Raw genomic sequence first — 12,309 nt, forward strand, 5'->3', positions numbered from 1 at the left:
CTCAATCCCATCAAGCTTCTGTTTTCCTGTCATCTTTCTATTTCCCCTTGTCCCTTCCTCTCTCTGTGCCACTCTCTTAACTCCCTTTCTTTCACTCCTCCTCGCTCACCCTCCCTCTCTCGCCTGCCTCCTTCCCTCCCAGCCGTGTCCCTGTCTAAACTCGCTCCCTGCACTGCATGAACAGTGCTGAATACCAAGGAGCACACACACACACACACACATATCACACACACACACATCCCTCCCCCACCCTATAAAGCATTAGGAGTCCAGGCAGTTCACCAATGGCCAGATCAGAATGTATTGAAATATTGCGCTGTAGATACATCATGACATTAACAGACATATACAACTGTTTATCACAAAAAACACCAAACAACACGAGACCACAGAAAAAAGGAGTGAGTAAAAGAAGGAAGAGAAGCCCTGTTCATCCATCCACCATTTCAAATGTAGAGCTCTACCCCTTTAGACCCCAAACACACACATACATACACACACAAGTCCATCCGCGTGGTTACACACACACACACACGTCAGTCTCTTTGGGGTCAGAGTGTGTGTCGGGTCTCTTTCCCTCCTAGTAAAAACAGTGAAACACAGGATGTAGTGTCTCCATGCTGGAGTCCTTCCATCAGAGCAGAGACCATGGCAGAACTTTAGAGAAACGATGATGGAACGTTGTGTAGGGCTGTTGTAGCACAGCTGTGGTCAGGGGTGGACTTGGACCAGAAATTGGCCCTGGCATTTCTAACACATAGGCCCATTTCTTATTAGCCAAATAGTGATCTTTTTGCGTGAAAAAAAGTTAGATAGGCCCACTGGGCTTAAAATGGACCAGCCCATCTGGAATTTGCCCAAAATGCCAGATGGCCAGTCCGCCCCTGGGTGTGGTTGTGGGTCTGTGGTCCTGGCTAAAAGCCTGAACGTTAGAAAACACTGATGGAACATTAGTAACGTTGTCTTAACTGTTTCAATGTTGTGGTGAGGTTATGGGTCTGTGGCTGGAGTTGGAGTCTATGTACAGATGCTGGTAATTCCGAGCTGATGGTGTAGTCCACTTCTTTCATATAGCACACACAGAGCGAAGGGTGTATGGTTTCGTGGATATGGGATTAGTGTGTTTAGCGTTGGGGGCGGGACTTTTCCATTAGACCCCGCCTCTCTGTTCCTCAGCGTCTGTCACTCCTCCCACAGCTCCTCTAGGCCACTCCCTCTTTCCAGCTGTGTCTCTGTGTGTGTTGCAGTTGGCTTTTGATTGTCATAGCTGGAGAACTGAAGATCTACTGTCCAGAGTTAGCAGATCAATTCTGATCCATCATCTTGTCTCTGAAAGTCTCTCCTTACAAAAAGTTTACAAATCTGAAAAAAGTTGAGATTTAATGCACCTGAAAGAGAGAGAGAAACCGTAATTATGATGTGATTGTTAGACAGTAAAACCTTTACATAGCTAAATGGATGAAACAGATGTTAATACATGTGGTATTAACATTGGGTCTTCTGTCTAACCCTTTAGTAGAGAGAGAGTAGGTCCTCTTGTGTCTAACCCTTTAGTAGAGAGAGAGTAGGTCCTCTTGTGTCTAACCCTTTAGTAGAGAGAGAGAGTAGGTCCTCTTGTGTCCAACCCTTTAGTAGAGAGAGAGAGAGTAGATCCTCTTGTGTCTAACCCTTTAGTAGAGAGAGAGTAGGTCCTCTTGTGTCTAACCCTTTAGTAGCGAGAGAGTAGGTCCTCTTGTGTCTAACCCTTTAGTAGAGAGAGAGAGTAGGTCCTCTTGTGTCTAACCCTTTAGTAGAGAGAGAGAGAGTAGATCCTCTTGTGTCTAACCCTTTAGTAGAGAGAGAGTAGATCCTCTTCTGTCTAACCCTTTAGTAGAGAGAGAGAGAGTAGGTCCTCTTGTGTCTAACCCTTTAGTAGAGAGAGAGTAGGTCCTCTTGTGTCTAACCCTTTAGTAGAGAGAGTAGGTCCTCTTGTGTCTAACCCTTTAGTAGAGAGAGAGAGTAGGTCCTCTTGTGTCTAACCCTTTAGTAGAGAGAGTAGGTCCTCTTGTGTCTAACCCTTTAGTAGAGAGAGAGTAGATCCTCTTGTGTCTAACCCTTTAGTAGAGAGAGAGAGAGAGTAGGTCCTCTTGTTTCTAACCCTTTAGTAGAGAGAGAGTAGGTCCTCTTGTGTCTAACCCTTTAGTAGAGAGAGAGAGAGAGTAGGTCCTCTTGTGTCTAACCCTTTAGTAGAGAGAGAGTAGGTCCTCTTGTGTCTAACCCTTTAGTAGAGAGAGAGTAGGTCCTCTTGTGTCTAACCCTTTAGTAGAGAGAGAGTAGGTCCTCTTGTGTCTAACCCTTTAGTAGAGAGAGAGAGAGAGTAGGTCCTCTTGTGTCTAACCCTTTAGTAGAGAGAGTAGGTCCTCTTGTGTCTAACCCTTTAGTAGAGAGAGAGAGTAGGTCCTCTTGTGTCTAACCCTTTAGTAGAGAGAGAGTAGGTCCTCGTGTCTATCCCTTTAGTAGAGAGAGAGAGAGAGAGAGAGAGTAGGTGCTCTTGTGTCTAACCCTTTAGTAGAGAGAGAGTAGGTCCTCTTGTGTCTAACCCTTTAGTAGAGAGAGAGTAGGTCCTCTTGTGTCTAACCCTTTAGTAGAGAGAGAGTAGGTCCTCTTGTGTCTAACCCTTTAGTAGAGAGAGAGTAGGTCCTCTTGTGTCTAACCCTTTAGTAGAGAGAGAGAGTAGGTCCTTGTGTCTAACCCTTTAGTAGAGAGAGAGTAGGTCCTCTTGTGTCTAACCCTTTAGTAGAGAGAGAGAGAGTAGGTCCTCTTGTGTCTAACCCTTTAGTAGAGAGAGAGTAGGTCCTCTTGTGTCTAACCCTTTAGTAGAGAGAGTAGGTCCTCTTGTGTCTATCCCTTTAGTAGAGAGAGAGTAGGTCCTCGTCTGTCTAACCCTTTAGTAGAGAGAGTAGGTCCTCTTGTGTCTAACCCTTTAGTAGAGAGAGAGTAGTTCCTCTTGTGTCTAACCCTTTAGAAGAGAGAGAGTAGGTCCTCTTGTGTCTAAACCTTTAGTAGAGAGAGTAGGTCCTCTTGTGTCTAACCCTTTAGTAGAGAGAGAGTAGATCCTCTTGTGTCTAACCCTTTAGTAGAGAGAGAGAGTAGGTCCTCTTGTGTCTAACCCTTTAGTAGAGAGAGAGTAGGTCCTCTTGTGTCTAACCCTTTAGTAGAGAGAGAGTAGGTCCTCTTGTGTCTAACCCTTTAGTAGAGAGAGTAGGTCCTCTTGTGTCTAACCCTTTAGTAGAGAGAGAGAGTAGGTCCTCTTGTGTCTAACACTTTAATAGAGAGAGAGAGTAGGTCCTCTTGTGTCTAACACTTTAGTAGAGAGAGTAGGTCCTCTTGTGTCTAACCCTTTAATAGAGAGAGAGTAGGTCCTCTTGAGTCTAACCCTTTAGTAGAGAGAGAGTAGGTCCTCTTGTGTCTAACCCTTTAGTAGAGAGAGAGAGAGAGTAGGTCCTCTTGTGTCTAACCCTTTAGTAGAGAGAGTAGGTCCTCTTGTGTCTAACCCTTTAGTAGAGAGAGAGTAGGTCCTCTTGTGTCTAACCCTTTAGTAGAGAGAGAGTAGGTCCTCTTGTGTCTAACCCTTTAGTAGAGAGAGAGAGTAGTTCCTCTTGTGTCTAACCCTTTAGTAGAGAGAGAGTAGGTCCTCTTGTGTCTAACCCTTTAGTATAGAGAGAGTAGATCCTCTTCTGTCTAACCCTTTAGTAGAGAGAGAGAGTAGGTCCTCTTGTGTCTAACCCTTTAGTAGAGAGAGAGTAGGTCCTCTTGTGTCTAACCCTTTAGTAGAGAGAGAGTAGGTCCTCTTCTGTCTAACCCTTTAGTAGAGAGAGAGAGTAGGTCCTCTTGTGTCTAACCCTTTAGCAGAGAGAGAGTAGGTCCTCTTGTGTCTAACCCTTTAGTAGAGAGAGAGTAGGTCCTCTTGTGTCTAACCCTTTAGTAGAGAGAGAGTAGGTCTTCTTGTGTATAACCCTTTAATAGAGAGAGAGAGTAGGTCCTCTTGTGTCTAACCCTTTAGTAGAGAGAGAGTAGGTCCTCTTGTATCTAACCCTTTAGCAGAGAGAGAGAGAGTAGGTCCTCTTAAGTCTAACCCTTTAGTAGAGAGAGAGTAGGTCCTCTTGTGTCTAACCCTTTAGTAGAGAGAGTAGGTCCTCTTGTGTCTAACCCTTTAGCAGAGAGAGAGTAGATCCTCTTGTGTCTATCCCTTTAGTAGAGAGAGAGTAGGTCCTCTTGTGTCTAACCCTTTAGTAGAGAGAGAGAGAGAGAGAGTAGGTCCTCTTGTGTCTTAGCCTTTAGTAGAGAAAGAGAGAGTAGGTCCTCTTGTGTCTAACCCTTTAGTAGAGACAGAGAGTAGGTCCTCTTGTGTCTAACCCTTTAGTAGAGACAGAGAGTAGGTCCTCTTGTGTCTAACCCTTTAGTAGAGAGAGAGTAGGTCCTCTTGTGTCTAACCCTTTAGTAGAGAGAGAGTAGATCCTCTTCTGTCTAACCCTTTAGTAGAGAGAGTAGGTCCTCTTGTGTCTAACCCTTTAGTAGAGAGAGTAGGTCCTCTTGTGTCTAAACCTTTAGTAGAGAGAGAGAGAGAGTAGGTCCTCTTGTGTCTAACCCTTTAGTAGAGAGAGAGTAGGTCCTCTTGTGTCTAACCCTTTAGTAGAGAGAGAGTAGATCCTCTTCTGTCTAACCCTTTAGTAGAGAGAGTAGGTCCTCTTGTGTCTAACCCTTTAGTAGAGAGAGTAGGTCCTCTTGTGTCTAAACCTTTAGTAGAGAGAGAGAGAGAGTAGGTCCTCTTGTGTCTAACCCTTTAGTAGAGAGAGAGTAGATCCTCTTCTGTCTAACCCTTTAGTAGAGAGAGTAGGTCCTCTTGTGTCTAACCCTTTAGTAGAGAGAGTAGGTCCTCTTGTGTCTATCCCTTTAGTAGAGAGAGAGAGAGAGTAGGTCCTCTTGTGTCTATCCCTTTAGTAGAGAGAGAGAGAGAGTAGGTCCTCTTGTGTCTATCCCTTTAGTAGAGAGAGAGTAGGTCCTCTTGTGTCTAACCCTTTAGTAGAGAGAGAGTAGGTCCTCTTGTGTCTAACCCTTTAGTAGAGAGAGAGAGAGAGTAGGTCCTCTTGTGTCTAACCCTTTAGTAGAGAGAGAGTAGGTCCTCTTGTGTCTAACCCTTTAGTAGAGAGAGAGTAGGTCCTCTTGTGTCTAACCCTTTAGTAGAGAGAGAGTAGGTCCTCTTGTGTCTATCCCTTTAGTAGAGAGAGAGTAGGTCCTCTTGTGTCTAACCCTTTAGTAGAGAGAGAGTAGGTCCTCTTGTGTCTAACCCTTTAGTAGAGAGAGAGTAGGTCCTCTTGTGTCTATCCCTTTAGTAGAGAGAGAGAGAGTAGGTCCTCTTGTGTCTAACCCTTTAGTAGAGAGAGAGTAGGTCCTCTTGTGTCTAACCCTTTAATAGAGAGAGTAGGTCCTCTTGTGTCTAACCCTTTAGTAGAGAGAGAGAGAGTAGGTCCTCTTGTGTCTAACCCTTTAGTAGAGAGAGAGTAGGTCCTCTTGTGTCTTAGCCTTTAGTAGAGAAAGAGAGAGTAAGTCCTCTTGTGTCTAACCCTTTAGTAGAGAGAGAGTAAGTCCTCTTGTGTCTAAACCTTTAGTAGAGAGAGAGAGAGAGTAGGTCCTCTTGTGTCTAACCCTTTAGTAGAGAGAGAGTAGATCCTCTTCTGTCTAACCCTTTAGTAGAGAGAGTAGGTCCTCTTGTGTCTAACCCTTTAGTAGAGAGAGTAGGTCCTCTTGTGTCTAAACCTTTAGTAGAGAGAGAGAGAGAGTAGGTCCTCTTGTGTCTAACCCTTTAGTAGAGAGAGAGTAGGTCCTCTTGTGTCTATCCCTTTAGTAGAGAGAGAGAGAGAGTAGGTCCTCTTGTGTCTAACCCTTTAGTAGAGAGAGAGTAGGTCCTCTTGTGTCTAACCCTTTAGTAGAGAGAGAGAGTAGGTCCTCTTGTGTCTAACCCTTTAGTAGAGAGAGAGTAGGTCCTCTTGTGTCTATCCCTTTAGTAGAGAGAGAGTAGGTCCTCTTGTGTCTAACCCTTTAGTAGAGAGAGAGAGAGAGTAGGTCCTCTTGTGTCTAACCCTTTAATAGAGAGAGTAGGTCCTCTTGTGTCTAACCCTTTAGTAGAGAGAGAGAGAGTAGGTCCTCTTGTGTCTAACCCTTTAGTAGAGAGAGAGTAGGTCCTCTTGTGTCTTAGCCTTTAGTAGAGAAAGAGAGAGTAAGTCCTCTTGTGTCTAACCCTTTAGTAGAGAGAGAGTAAGTCCTCTTGTGTCTAACCCTTTAGTAGAGAGAGAGAAAGAGTAGGTCCTCTTGTGTCTAACCCTTTAGTAGAGAGAGAGAGAGAGTAGGTCCTCTTGTGTCTAACCCTTTAGTAGAGAGAGTAGGTCCTCTTGTGTCTAACCCTTTAGTAGAGAGAGAGAGAGAGAGTAGGTCCTCTTGTGTCTAACCCTTTAGTGGAGAGAGAGAGTAGGTCCTCTTGTGTCTAACCCTTTAGTAGAGAGAGAGTAGGTCCTCTTGTGTCTAACCCTTTAGTAGAGAGAGAGTAGGTCCTCTTGTGTCTAACCCTTTAGTAGAGAGAGAGAGAGAGAGTAGGTCCTCTTGTGTCTAACCCTTTAGTGGAGAGAGAGAGTAGGTCCTCTTGTGTCTAACCCTTTAGTAGAGAGAGAGAGAGAGAGTAGGTCCTCTTGTGTCTAACCCTTTAGTGGAGAGAGAGAGTAGGTCCTCTTGTGTCTAACCCTTTAGTAGAGAGAGAGTAGGTCCTCTTGTGTCTAACCCTTTAGTAGAGAGAGAGTAGGTCCTCTTGTGTCTAACCCTTTAGTAGCGAGAGAGAGAGAGTAGGTCCTCTTGTGTCTAACCCTTTAGTGGAGAGAGAGAGTAGGTCCTCTTGTGTCTAACCCTTTAGTAGAGAGAGAGTAGGTCCTCTTGTGTCTAACCCTTTAGTAGCGAGAGAGAGAGAGTAGGTCCTCTTGTGTCTATCCCTTTAGTAGAGAGAGAGAGTAGGTCCTCTTGTGTCTAACCCTTTAGTAGAGAGAGAGTAGGTCCTCGTGTCTATCCCTTTAGTAGAGAGAGAGAGAGAGAGAGAGAGTAGGTCCTCTTGTGTCTATCCCTTTAGTAGAGAGAGAGAGAGAGAGAGAGAGTAGGTGCTCTTGTGTCTAACCCTTTAGTAGAGAGAGTAGGTCCTCTTGTGTCTAACCCTTTAGTAGAGAGAGAGTAGGTCCTCTTGTGTCTAACCCTTTAGTAGAGAGAGAGAGAGAGTGGGTCCTCTTGTGTCTAACCCTTTAGTAGAGAGAGAGAGAGTAGGTCCTCTTGTGTCTAACCCTTTAGTAGAGAGAGAGTAGGTCCTCTTGTGTCTTAGCCTTTAGTAGAGAAAGAGAGAGTAAGTCCTCTTGTGTCTAACCCTTTAGTAGAGAGAGAGTAAGTCCTCTTGTGTCTAAACCTTTAGTAGAGAGAGAGAGAGAGTAGGTCCTCTTGTGTCTAACCCTTTAGTAGAGAGAGAGTAGATCCTCTTCTGTCTAACCCTTTAGTAGAGAGAGTAGGTCCTCTTGTGTCTAACCCTTTAGTAGAGAGAGTAGGTCCTCTTGTGTCTAAACCTTTAGTAGAGAGAGAGAGAGAGTAGGTCCTCTTGTGTCTAACCCTTTAGTAGAGAGAGAGTAGGTCCTCTTGTGTCTATCCCTTTAGTAGAGAGAGAGAGAGAGTAGGTCCTCTTGTGTCTAACCCTTTAGTAGAGAGAGAGTAGGTCCTCTTGTGTCTAACCCTTTAGTAGAGAGAGAGAGTAGGTCCTCTTGTGTCTAACCCTTTAGTAGAGAGAGAGTAGGTCCTCTTGTGTCTATCCCTTTAGTAGAGAGAGAGTAGGTCCTCTTGTGTCTAACCCTTTAGTAGAGAGAGAGAGAGAGTAGGTCCTCTTGTGTCTAACCCTTTAGTAGAGAGAGAGTAGGTCCTCTTGTGTCTATCCCTTTAGTAGAGAGAGAGTAGGTCCTCTTGTGTCTAACCCTTTAGTAGAGAGAGAGTAGGTCCTCTTGTGTCTAACCCTTTAGTAGAGAGAGAGAGAGAGTAGGTCCTCTTGTGTCTAACCCTTTAATAGAGAGAGTAGGTCCTCTTGTGTCTAACCCTTTAGTAGAGAGAGAGAGAGTAGGTCCTCTTGTGTCTTAGCCTTTAGTAGAGAAAGAGAGAGTAAGTCCTCTTGTGTCTAACCCTTTAGTAGAGAGAGAGTAAGTCCTCTTGTGTCTAACCCTTTAGTAGAGAGAGAGAGAGAGTAGGTCCTCTTGTGTCTAACCCTTTAGTAGAGAGAGAGAGAGAGTAGGTCCTCTTGTGTCTAACCCTTTAGTAGAGAGAGTAGGTCCTCTTGTGTCTAACCCTTTAGTAGAGAGAGAGAGAGAGAGTAGGTCCTCTTGTGTCTAACCCTTTAGTGGAGAGAGAGAGTAGGTCCTCTTGTGTCTAACCCTTTAGTAGAGAGAGAGTAGGTCCTCTTGTGTCTAACCCTTTAGTAGAGAGAGAGTAGGTCCTCTTGTGTCTAACCCTTTAGTAGAGAGAGAGAGAGAGAGTAGGTCCTCTTGTGTCTAACCCTTTAGTGGAGAGAGAGAGTAGGTCCTCTTGTGTCTAACCCTTTAGTAGAGAGAGAGAGAGAGAGTAGGTCCTCTTGTGTCTAACCCTTTAGTGGAGAGAGAGAGTAGGTCCTCTTGTGTCTAACCCTTTAGTAGAGAGAGAGTAGGTCCTCTTGTGTCTAACCCTTTAGTAGAGAGAGAGTAGGTCCTCTTGTGTCTAACCCTTTAGTAGCGAGAGAGAGAGAGTAGGTCCTCTTGTGTCTAACCCTTTAGTGGAGAGAGAGAGTAGGTCCTCTTGTGTCTAACCCTTTAGTAGAGAGAGAGTAGGTCCTCTTGTGTCTAACCCTTTAGTAGCGAGAGAGAGAGAGTAGGTCCTCTTGTGTCTATCCCTTTAGTAGAGAGAGAGAGTAGGTCCTCTTGTGTCTAACCCTTTAGTAGAGAGAGAGTAGGTCCTCGTGTCTATCCCTTTAGTAGAGAGAGAGAGAGAGAGAGAGAGTAGGTCCTCTTGTGTCTATCCCTTTAGTAGAGAGAGAGAGAGAGAGAGAGAGTAGGTGCTCTTGTGTCTAACCCTTTAGTAGAGAGAGTAGGTCCTCTTGTGTCTAACCCTTTAGTAGAGAGAGAGTAGGTCCTCTTGTGTCTAACCCTTTAGTAGAGAGAGAGAGAGAGTAGGTCCTCTTGTGTCTAACCCTTTAGTAGAGAGAGAGAGTAGGTCCTCTTGTGTCTAACCCTTTAGTAGAGAGAGAGTAGGTCCTCTTGTGTCTATCCCTTTAGTAGAGAGAGAGTAGGTCCTCTTTTGTCTAACTCTTTAGTAGAGAGAAAGAGAGTAGGTCTTCTTGTGTCTAACCCTTTAGTAGAGAGAGTAGGTTCTCGTGTCTAACCCTTTAGTAGAGAGAGAGTAGATCCTCTTGTGTCTAACCCTTTAGTAGAGAGAGTAGGTCCTCTTGTATCTAACCCTTTAGTAGAGAGAGTAGGTTCTCGTGTCTAACCCTTTAGTAGAGAGAGAGTAGATCCTCTTGTGTCTAACCCTTTAGTAGAGAGAGAGAGTAAGTCCTCTTGTGTCTAACCCTTTAGTAGAGAGAGTAGTTCCTCTTGTGTCTAACCCTTTAGTAGAGAGAGAGAGAGTAGGTCCTCTTGTGTCTAACCCTTTAGTAGAGAGAGAGTAGGTCCTCTTGTGTCTAACCCTTTAGTAGAGAGAGAGTAGGTCCTCTTGTGTCTAACCCTTTAGTAGAGAGAGTAGGTCCTCTTGTGTCTAACCCTTTAGTAGAGAGAGTAGTTCCTCTTGTGTCTAACCCTTTAATAGAGAGAGAGAGTAGGTCCTCTTGTGTCTAACCCTTTAGTAGAGAGAGTAGGTCCTCTTGTGTCTAACCCTTTAGTAGAGAGAGTAGTTCCTCTTGTGTCTAACCCTTTAGTAGAGAGAGAGAGAGAGAGAGTAGGTCCTCTTGTGTCTAACCCTTTAATAGAGAGAGAGAGTAGGTCCTCTTGTGTCTAACCCTTTAGTAGAGAGAGTAGGTCCTCTTGTGTCTAACCCTTTAGTAGAGAGAGTAGTTCCTCTTGTGTCTAACCCTTTAGTAGAGAGAGAGAGAGAGAGTAGGTCCTCTTGTGTCTAACCCTTTAGTAGAGAGAGTAGTTCCTCTTGTGTCTAACCCTTTAATAGAGAGAGAGAGTAGGTCCTCTTGTGTCTAACCCTTTAGTAGAGAGAGTAGGTCCTCTTGTGTCTAACCCTTTAGTAGAGAGAGTAGTTCCTCTTGTGTCTATCCCTTTAGTAGAGAGAGAGTAGATCCTCTTGTGTCTAACCCTTTAGTAGAGAGAGAGAGTAAGTCCTCTTGTGTCTAACCCTTTAGTAGAGAGAGTAGTTCCTCTTGTGTCTAACCCTTTAGTAGAGAGACAGTAGGTCCTCTTGTGTCTAACCCTTTAGTAGAGAGAGAGTAGGTCCTCTTGTGTCTAACCCTTTAGTAGAGAGAGTAGGTCCTCTTGTGTCTAACCCTTTAGTAGAGAGAGAGAGAGAGAGAGTAGGTCCTCTTGTGTCTAACCCTTTAGTAGAGAGAGAGAGTAGGTCCTCTTGTGTCTAACCCTTTAGTAGAGAGAGAGTAGGTCCTCTTGTGTCTAACCCTTTAGTAGAGAGAGAGAGTAGTTCCTCTTGTGTCTAACCCTTTAGTAGAGAGAGAGAGTAGGTCCTTGTGTCTAATCCTTTAGTAGAGAGAGAGAGATAGAGAGAGTAGGTCCTCTTGTGTCTTAGCCTTTAGTAGAGAGAGAGAGTAGGTCCTCTTGTGTCTAACCCTTTAGTAGAGAGAGAGTAGGTCCTCTTGTGTCTAACCCTTTAGTAGAGAGAGAGAGAGAGTAGGTCCTCTTGTGTCTAACCCTTTAGTAGAGAGAGAGTAGGTCCTCTTGTGTCTAACCCTTTAGTAGAGAGAGAGAGAGAGTAGGTCCTCTTGTGTCTAACCCTTTAATAGAGAGAGTAGGTCCTCTTGTGTCTAACCCTTTAGTAGAGAGAGAGAGTAGGTCCTCTTGTGTCTAACCCTTTAGTAGAGAGAGAGTAGGTCCTCTTGTGTCTTAGCCTTTAGTAGAGAAAGAGAGAGTAAGTCCTCTTGTGTCTAACCCTTTAGTAGAGAGAGAGTAAGTCCTCTTGTGTCTAACCCTTTAGTAGAGAGAGAGAGAGAGTAGGTCCTCTTGTGTCTAACCCTTTAGTAGAGAGAGAGAGAGAGTAGGTCCTCTTGTGTCTAACCCTTTAGTAGAGAGAGTAGGTCCTCTTGTGTCTAACCCTTTAGTAGAGAGAGAGTAGGTCCTCTTGTGTCTATCCCTTTAGTAGAGAGAGAGTAGGTCCTCTTGTGTCTAACCCTTTAGTGGAGAGAGAGAGTAGGTCCTCTTGTGTCTAACCCTTTAGTAGAGAGAGAGTAGGTCCTCTTGTGTCTAACCCTTTAGTAGAGAGAGAGTAGGTCCTCTTGTGTCTAACCCTTTAGTAGCGAGAGAGAGAGAGTAGGTCCTCTTGTGTCTAACCCTTTAGTGGAGAGAGAGAGTAGGTCCTCTTGTGTCTAACCCTTTAGTAGAGAGAGAGTAGGTCCTCTTGTGTCTAACCCTTTAGTAGCGAGAGAGAGAGAGTAGGTCTTCTTGTGTCTAACCCTTTAGTAGAGAGAGAGTAGGTCCTCGTGTCTATCCCTTTAGTAGAGAGAGAGAGAGAGAGAGAGTAGGTGCTCTTGTGTCTAACCCTTTAGTAGAGAGAGTAGGTCCTCTTGTGTCTAACCCTTTAGTAGAGAGAGAGTAGGTCCTCTTGTGTCTAACCCTTTAGTAGAGAGAGAGAGAGTAGGTCCTCTTGTGTCTAACCCTTTAGTAGAGAGAGAGAGTAGGTCCTCTTGTGTCTAACCCTTTAGTAGAGAGAGAGTAGGTCCTCTTGTGTCTATCCCTTTAGTAGAGAGAGAGTAGGTCCTCTTTTGTCTAACCCTTTAGTAGAGAGAAAGAGAGTAGGTCTTCTTGTGTCTAACCCTTTAGTAGAGAGAGTAGGTTCTCGTGTCTAACCCTTTAGTAGAGAGAGAGTAGATCCTCTTGTGTCTAACCCTTTAGTAGAGAGAGTAGGTCCTGTTGTATCTAACCCTTTAGTAGAGAGAGTAGGTTCTCGTGTCTAACCCTTTAGTAGAGAGAGAGTAGATCCTCTTGTGTCTAACCCTTTAGTAGAGAGAGAGAGTAAGTCCTCTTGTGTCTAACCCTTTAGTAGAGAGAGTAGTTCCTCTTGTGTCTA

At 44.6% G+C, this 12,309-nt stretch overlaps 1 protein-coding gene across 1 annotated transcript in view; it reads right to left on the bottom strand.

Annotated features, from left to right (window-relative positions):
* Positions 1 to 280: 280 nt before the first annotated feature.
* LOC123724005 (AT-hook DNA-binding motif-containing protein 1) overlaps positions 281 to 12,309 on the bottom strand; it is a 64,207-nt gene continuing 52,178 nt past the window's right edge. The window contains exon 3 of the mRNA XM_045709450.1: positions 281 to 1,388. The gene's annotated coding sequence lies outside the window, so the exon portion shown is untranslated. The remainder of the gene's footprint in view (positions 1,389 to 12,309) is intronic.

This window comes from Salmo salar, chromosome ssa27 (assembly GCF_905237065.1).
Source record: "Salmo salar chromosome ssa27, Ssal_v3.1, whole genome shotgun sequence".
Taxonomy (NCBI): Eukaryota; Metazoa; Chordata; class Actinopteri; order Salmoniformes; family Salmonidae; genus Salmo; species Salmo salar.